Genomic DNA, 9,030 nt, shown 5'->3' on the forward strand with positions numbered 1-9,030 from the left:
CTGGTTTTAAAGTGCAAGGCTGTAATCCTAACTCTTTTCACACCTTTGTTCTTGAAAATTCCAAAGATAATCTTCCGCTTCTAACTTTCTAAAGGTCATATTATCTTTCAGCCAACCCCTTCATCGCCTTTTCTTTCTCCTCGCCATATAATCATGAGGGTTTTTTCTCTCTATTTTTAAGCAGTTCCCTTTCTGAGGCCAACGCACAGGTAGGAAGAACAGAGGAACGTAAAGTGAAGCCCCTGTCACAGAAAACAACCTGTGCTTTGTTAACTCATGCAGAAATCCTAGCTGTCTGGATCCTTGGCACCTTTCTTTTTTTCCCTTAAGAACGTTTTCTCTTGCTTTGGCCATGGGAAAAAAGCAATCTCCAAGCTTTCAAATGGGGATTACCTGTTTGCCTTCAGACCTGGCTAAATGCTTCGATTGTGGCGCAATCCAAAAGGGAAGAAGCCATGGAACCTTTCGATCGTGTTCGGTTTGTGCCATCCTAGAGAAATATGTGCTGTCCAGGGAAAGTGTGAAAAAAGTGGGGATTCCTCTGCTGCTAACATTTTTGTGTGCCATCAGGGCGCCTTGAAAAGCACTGATCTTGCTCGTACGGGAGCAGCAGTAGCAGAAGAAGCGGAAAGCCTCTGCAGCGGCTGGAGAAGAGTCACGAGGGGAAGAAAGTTATGGGGTCTGTGTGACCACGGGGGACTACGGTTGCCAAGTCCAATTCAAGAAATATCTGCGGACTTTGGGGGTGGAGCCAGGACACATTGAGGATGGAGCCAGGACACATTGGGGGTGGAGCCAGCAGCAAGGCTGGGACAAGCATAATTGAACTCTAAAGGGAGTTCTGGCCATCACATTTAAAGGGACCACACAGCTTGCCTCCATTGGGAATAATGGATAGGGGCACCTTCTTTTGGGGCACAGGAACACAGTTGATGTCAAGGGGTGTGGCTTAATATGTAAATGAGTTCCTGCTGGGCTTTTTCTGCAAAAAAGCCCTATCATCTCTCTCCCCCCCTCTCCCTCTCTCTCATATTTCTTTCTGTCTATCTATCCTGAAAATTTACTTAACAGGCTTCTTCAAAGGATTCTGTTAGCCTTTCGACATTCCTTCAATAAACAGCTGAAAAATAACAGATCCCCCTGAAGAAGGCTGTTGGTGAAGCGTGTAGGGAATTTTCAGCTGAGTAATAAAATGCATTTTTCCTTTACTTGCATCATTGGCTTTGGCATTTTTTAATCTCTCAAATTGCACGGTTGCCAGGCCCCTGGAGGAGCCTGAAGGTCTCTTGGAATTACAATTATAGAGATCAGTTCCCTTGGAGAAAAATGGCTGCCTTAGAGGGTAGACCCGAGGGCATCACAGTCCTACTGAATTCTCTTCCTTCCCCAGGTTCCACCTCTCAATCTCAAGGAATCTCCTAACCTGGCATTTTTTTGGCCATCAAATAACAGCTGACTTGTGGCAACCCCTGTGCGGTTTTTAGGGTTGCCAAGTCCCCCCGCGATCCGGTACCATGGAGTTTTCCTCCCAAATTGCTAGAGTGTCCAGGAAAACCGTAGAGTTTCCCCAGATGCTCCTAGAGTGGCCAGAGGGCGATGTCACTTCTGAGTGACATCATGTCAGCGATGTCAGGGGAGGATCCCCCACCAGCCCAATGTGGGCCAGTGGGTTGGGAACCTCCAGGACGGGAGAACCCCCACCCGGCCCAGGAACTTGACAGCCCTACTGGTTTTCAAGGCAAGAGATGTTCAGAGGTGGTTTGCCATTGCCTGCCTCCATGTCACAACGCTAGTATTCCTTGGTGGTCTCCAGCATTCCCTGTATGCCAAGTTCCTATGAGCTAGCTCACAGTTTTTTAGCCTCTGACTCACACATTTTTGTCTTAGCTCAGCCTGCTCAGGCAGGATGGCCCCTGAGCACACTAATTGAACAGCTCGCAAAGCAGAATTTTTGCTCACAGCTTAGAGGGAATGTTGGTGGTCTCCCATCCAAATACTAGCCAGGGTTGGCCCTCCTTAGCTTCTGAGAGATCTGATGAGATCGGGATAGCTTGGGCTATCCAGGTCAGGGAGTAAGCATTCTTAGACCAATGTCCCACAAGACCTTTAATCCTGGTTTAGGGTTGCCAGGCTGACATTCTACACTAAATTCATAGAGTCCCGTGCTGGATTAAACCCTGCGGAGGCCCCTATGCAGTCAAAATCTTGCAAATTATCTTAGAGTCTGAGCGCCTGCCCCACCACCCATGGCCTCCACTGCAGCCTGCAGGGACCTTCTAAAAAGCCCCTTTTACTGAACTGCAGAGAGGCAGAGAGAGGCAAACTGGGAGATGATGCCAGCATCAGCAAGTCAGGCAAAGAACAGCTCAGTTGCTGGTTGCACATGCAGGCTGGGGGGGCTGCAAGCAGGGGGAAAATGGGGGGGGGAGCTGGTCCGGGGCCCCTAAAGGCATGGGAGCCCACAGGACAGTGCCTACTTGGCCTAATTGTTAATCCACCTCTGACAGAGTCATAGAGTTGGTTTCTCGGATTCTCTAATAATAGTGTAGACTGTCAGTTTGGGGACAGGGCTAAACCAGGATTAAAAGTCTGGTGCAAAAATGGTCCTAATTATATGTTTGCCTCTGGTTCTCATGGAAGATCCTTTGTAAGGTTATCACTGGTGGGGGGAGGGAGGGATAAGGTTGCCTCATCCTGGTTGGGAAACTCCTGGAAATTTGGAGGTGGAGCCTGGGGAATGCAGGGGCCTCAGTGGAGTTCAGTGCCACAGAGTCTGCTCTCCAAAGCACCCATTTTCTCCAGAGGAACTGATCTCTGTAGTCTGAGGATGAGCTGTAATTCTGGGGGGGGGGGGGGGGTCCCTAGGCCCCACCTGGAGGCTGGCATCCCTACCCCTTTGCTATGAGGCTTCCATTTTCTTCTATCCCATCATAGCAGGCATGGAGAAATGGACCCTCCAGTGACTCTATAGTATTCATATGAGTATGTAGCTCTTGCACTGCCCACGCTCTCTGCATCTACAGGGGCAAAAGGAGAGCAAGCAAAGAAAAACAAACGCTAGGGGATAAGGGCAGCTGGGTCATGCAGGTCAGCGGAGGAATGAGGTAAGGTCATCCCAAGTAGCTCAACGGGTCATCAGCAGGGTTTTAAAATAATTCTTGAAGGTTTTCCAAAAAAGAGATTAACCCAGGTGTGGCCAAACTTGCTTAACGTAAGAGCCACATAGAATAAAAACCAGGTGTTTGAGAGTCACAAGGCATGAGCATCAGATGTTTGAGAGCTGGAAGGAAGGAAGGAAGGAAGGAAGGAAGGAAGGAAGGAAGGAAGGAAGGAAGGAAGGAAGGAAGGAAGGAAGGAAGGAAGGAAGGAAGGCAGTTGGGGGAGGGAGGAGAGAGGGAGAGGTGGAGAGAAAGCAACTTTAAATGCATTCTCCAAACCACTGGCTGGCTTGGCTTGGCGAATTGATTTAAAGAGACAAATGACTTCTCTAAGCCGGCCAACAGGGTGTTGGGGGCTTCGAGAGTCACACAATATGTGTGAAAGAGCCACATGTGGCTCCCGAGCCACAGTTTGGCCATCCCTGGATCAGCCAATAACAAATAAATCTTAGCAGCACAGTCTATGTGTGTTCCAGTGGCTGGCCAAGCACCAATTTTCCAAGGGATTTTTAATGAAAAGCGTGGTTCATAGTCAGGCCTTTAGAGATGCCCAAGGAGACACATGGGGATGATTCCTTAGGCATTCATTGCTGCTGCAGAGGCATCTGGAGTGACAACAGGGCTTCCACAAGGGGGTGGTGGGGAGGGGGCAGAACACACATGAAGCTGCCTTATGCTGAATCAGGCCATTGGCCCATTGAGACGAGTGCTGTCTGTTCAGACTGACAGTGGCTCTCCAGGGTGTCAGATAGAATCACCTGCAGCCTGGTACTTTCAACGGGAGATGCCAGCTTTAACAAAACCACAGACGTTTCTATAGTACCTAGTAGTTGTGAATAAAAACTTGTAGATTTCCAGGTACTCAGTAAAAGCAGTTATCTCCTGCCATCCTTTCTCTGTCCTGATGTCCTTTTCCTCTGGCTGAGCAGGCAACAGGGCAGTGGGAAAGTTTTCTCTCCTTGAAAACGTCCTATGAAGAACAAAGCAGGAGTCAAGTTGCACCTTTAAGACCAACCAATTTTTATTTAGAACGTAAGCTTTCGTGTGCTCTTAAGCACACTTCACCAGACGAGGAATCCAGCACAGTGAGCAAAGCCATACAGAGCTGAGCAGAGCCATACAGAGCTGGTAGGCAGTGGCCCAGAATGCAACATGGTACAGATTTAAGAACCAATGACATTGAAGTAAAATTATCTGGTAGGCGGTGGTTTAGAATGTCAAATGATACAATGACAGAATAGTAAAATTAACAAACTGAGCAAACCTTTGATCTGAGTAGCATGAGCATGCGAAAGCAACGAAACAGCAGTATGCAGTAAAATTAACAAATTTAGCAAACTTTTGATCTGAGTAGCATGCGCATGGAGCATTATCCTATGAAGAAGTTAGAATTTCCCATCTGGAGGAGCTGCGAGATCTTCATTGGACTAGCACCACCTCCTGGTCTGAAGACTTCTGATTTTACAATGGAGAGAGAATTAGCCCACCACCACAGGCTGTCTGTGTCTTTGGAGAATGACAGAATGTTTCGTACATGATTCACACACGGCAGAGTACATTGGTTGGGTGGGGGGACCCCATCTGGTGTAAAAGTCAGAAGTCAGTGGTGGGTTCTCCTCAGTTCCCCTATATGCAGAACCTATCCAGACAGGCATTATCGAATATGGGAAATGGGGTTTCAGCTCTCAGTCCCACCCTCATGTGTTTAGGTCAGGTTGGACCACTGTTTGGCCCTTTGGGGAAACCCACATGTTCCCTGGAATACTGATGAGTTATGTCCAGGGCTTTGTTAGAAGAAGAAGACTGTAGATTTATATTGCACCCTTCTCTCTGAATCAGAGTCTCAGAGTGACTTACAATCTCCTTTATCTTCTTCCCCAACAATAGACACCCTGTGAGGTAGGTGGGGCTCTCCCAGAAGCTGCCCTTTCAAAGACAGCTCTGCGAGAGCTATGGCTGACCCAAGGCCATTCCAGCAGGTGCAAGTGGAGGAGTGGGGAATCAAACCCGGTTCTACAAGATAAGAGTCCACACACTTAACCACTACACCAAACTGGCTCTCAAAAAGCCCAGCACACTTAACTACTACACTAAACCCAGCACACTTAACCACTATACCGCACACTTAATCACTACACCAAACTGGCTCTCAAAAAGCCCAGCAGGAACTCATTTGCGATTAGGCCACACCCCCTGACATCACCATTGTTTCACACAGGGCTTTTTTGTAGAAAAGGCCCAGCAGGAACTCATTTGCATATTAAGCCACACCCCCTGATGCCAAGCCAGCCAGAACTGTGTTCCTGGGCGTTCCTGTTCAAAAAAAGCCCTGGTTTATCAGTGAGCTGAGTCCATCCCAGAGGTGTTTCAAGTTGGCAAATGGCATGGAGAAGCCTCTCACCATCCCAGTCCACCATCAACATCATCATCATTACAATCGAAAGATCAGCCAACAGCTTTAGCTGCAGTTTCCATACATACATACATAAAACTAATATACAATTCATAGCCCTACAGGTATAATTATTTATAAAAGTTCTTAAAAGACTTGAAATATCTATTTTCTTAATTGTCCCAGTCCAAATCAAGCACTTCTCACAAAGGAACTGAGGAGATTCACACAAGGTGGGGACCCCAGATGCCGCATGTGTAATTGGTAGCAGCCACACACTCATAAGAATATAAAAGAAGCCATGTTGGATCAGGCCCAGTCCAACACATGCTTAATTTTGGATCCACTTTCAACGCACTTTGCAACCGGATTTAACTGTGTGAAATGGCACAATCCACTTGCACTTGATAGCAAAAGTGCATTCATAGTGTGCTATTCAACACATGTATTCGTGGTGCTTGGGGGGCAACAGTGTGAGGCTTCTAGAGTTCTGCCCCCTCTCGTGTACCTCCTGACCAATGTGCTGAATAATGCACTATCAATGTACTTCAGCTGTCGTTTGCAAGCGGATTGTGCCGTTTCGCTCAGTAAAATCCAGTTGCAAAGCGCGTTGGAAGTGGATCCAAAATTAAGCATGTGTGAAACTGCCCATAATAATAGTGCTCCATCTATACCTTGTGGCTAATAGTCACTGATGGACCTCTGCTCCATATCTTTAGCCAATCCTCTCTTGAAACTGTCTATGCTTGTAGCATAGTCAGCATGTGGGAATAGGCCATGTAGGTGACTGACTAGGGTGTTGTATGGCCTAGGGAGCCCCCTTCCCACATGTCAGCCGGCATAGCATTGTCTCTTTCTCCCACCCAAGACCTGGGTGGAGGAAAGAGGTGGCTCGGCCTCACTCCCAGCCTGCCTCCCCTGCGAGGGAAGGCAGCCTGAGAGCCAGGTAGAGGCCCACTGCCACCTCTTTCCCCAGCCCAAGACGCGGGTGGAGGAAAGAGAAGGCACTGTGGTGACCCCCTCCCCACCATTTAAATACCCTCACCAATCAGCTGATTGGTGGGGGTCTTTAAATGAAAGGGGGGAGGCAGATCAACTGCTTTTGTCGCTTCTCTGCCTAGTGGAGAGGTGGCAGAAGCAGCCCCGCCTCCGCCCCTTTTAGAGACCCCCCCCATGGGATGGGAGATGGGGGGCACGTGTGGGGCGGCAAAAACCCCAGTGCTGCCCCTGCTTGTAGCCACTACCGCTTCCTGCAGCGGTGAATTCCACGTGTTAATTACTTTTGGGGTGAAGGAGCTCCTTATAGTAGTATCTTTTTAAAAAATCACTTTAACTTCTAACTTCCCCTTCCCACGGTTATACAAAAAAGCCCCCACCAGAATTAAAAATGGAGGTTTTGAATCTTCCCTGTAGGATCAAGAGCCAGATGTAGGTTAACCATTTAAACTGGGGACTTCCCTTTTAGCACGGGCTCCCTGCTCATTCTCAGTAGCACCCTTCCCACCTGTTTTTTCAAAAATCTGTTTCCTGTCAAAAAGCGAGACCAATTTGTTTCTGCACATGCTCTGGGCCAGGTTTCATGGGGTTGCCAACTCCAGGTTGAGAAATTCCTGGAGATTTTGGGGGTGTAGCTTGGGGAGAGTGGGGTTTTAGGAGCAGAAGGATCTCAGGAGGGTGCAAAGCAGCCATTTCCTCCAGGGGAACTGATCTCTGTAGACTGGACATAGTTGAAATTCCAGATCTTGAGGCCCTACTAGAAGCTTGCCAGCAGGGCTGGATTAACAATTAGGCCAAGTAGGCACTGGCCTATGAGCCCCCATGCCTTTAGGGGCCCCGGGCTGGCTTTCCCCCCTGCTTGCAGCCTTCCCAGCCTGCACGCGCAGCCAGCAACTGAGCCACTCTTTGCCCAACTTGCCTGGTGAGGCTGCTGGTGTTGTTGACAAGTTTGCCTCTCTCTGCCTCTCCCCCGTAGCTTTGTCAAAGGGGCTTTTGAGAAGGTGCTTGCAGGCTGCAGCGGGGGCCATGGGTGGTGGAGCGGGCACTCAGACTCTGAGACAATTTGCAAGGGGCCTGGCCCCCAAAATCTCAACTGCATAGGGGCCTCCACAGGGTTTAATCCAGCACTGGTTGGCAGCACTATTTGGGAGTAAGCTGAAACACGGTTGGCCTTGCTTTGTATTAAATCTGGGTAAGGTTCCAGTTAGGTTCCTTCACACGCCACCAGGGAATAGAGATCTTGCACCTACTCACTGCCCTGAGATGTTACAATCACGTTAGAATATTAAAATGTGGAATTCGCTGCAATCATGTACAGGAGTTTCAAACTCATCTGTTATGAGGATCTTCACCTTGTCGGCTGGGCCATGAATGTCATAAAATGTAATGCCAGGTAGGGGAGATATACACTTTATAAAAGACACAAACATACACACAGCCTAATCCACCTCACTGGCCTATTGAGCCTCAACCAACAGAGGGAAGAGAGGCATGGCTCAGTAGCTCTGCTGTGCAATTGAGAGCCTGGCAAAGTTAGCTCTCCTTCCCCCACAAGGGAGGAGCTTTGCTCTGTAGCTCCTATGCGATTGAGCAAGTCTGGCAAAGCAAGTTGTGATGCAGAAGGAAGCGAGAGAGGAAGAAGGAAGCAGATGACAGTGTGTTGCTGCTGGGCCTGATAAGAGCCCTTTGTAGGCCTTATTTCCCCACACACACACATGTTTGACACCCCTGCGTTAAAATATTAAAACATGGAATACTTCCTCCCCCAATGTCTTTTCCTCACAATTTAGGCTGAATGCGTAACTGGCCCAAGATCTGTGCATTATAGCTAAGTGGGGGATTTGAACTCTGTTCTTCCCAATCTTAAAGCTCTGGTCTCCCCAATCTTAAAACTGCATGATTGTCGACAGGATCTATTATATACAGTATGTCACAGAAGTGAGTACACCCCCTCACATTTTGTAAATATTTAAATATATCTTTTCATGTGACAACACTGAAGAAATGACACTTGGCTACAATGTAATGTAGTGAGTCTACAGCTAGTATAACAGTGTAAATGTGCTGTCCCCTCAAAATTACGCAACGCACAGCCATTAATGTCTAAACTGCTGGCAAGAAAAGTGAGTACACCCCTAAGTGATAATGTCCAAATGGGGCCAAAAGTGTCAATATTTTGTGTGGCCACCATTATTTTCCAGCACTGCCTTAACCCTCTTGGGCATAGAGTTCACCAGAGCTTCACAGGTTGCCACTGGAGTCCTCCTCTACTCCTCCATGATGACGTCACGTAGCTGGTGGATGTTAGAGACCTTGCGCACCTCCACCTTCCGTTTCAGGATGCCCCACAGATGCTCAATAGGGTTTAGGTCTGGAGACATGCTTGGCCAGTCCATCACCTTTACCCTCGGCTTCTTTAGCAAGGCAGTGGTCATTTTGGAGGTGTGTTTGGGGTCGTTATCATGTTGGAATATTGCCCTGTGG

This window comes from Heteronotia binoei, chromosome 13 (genome assembly GCF_032191835.1).
Source record: "Heteronotia binoei isolate CCM8104 ecotype False Entrance Well chromosome 13, APGP_CSIRO_Hbin_v1, whole genome shotgun sequence".
NCBI classification, from domain to species: Eukaryota; Metazoa; Chordata; class Lepidosauria; order Squamata; family Gekkonidae; genus Heteronotia; species Heteronotia binoei.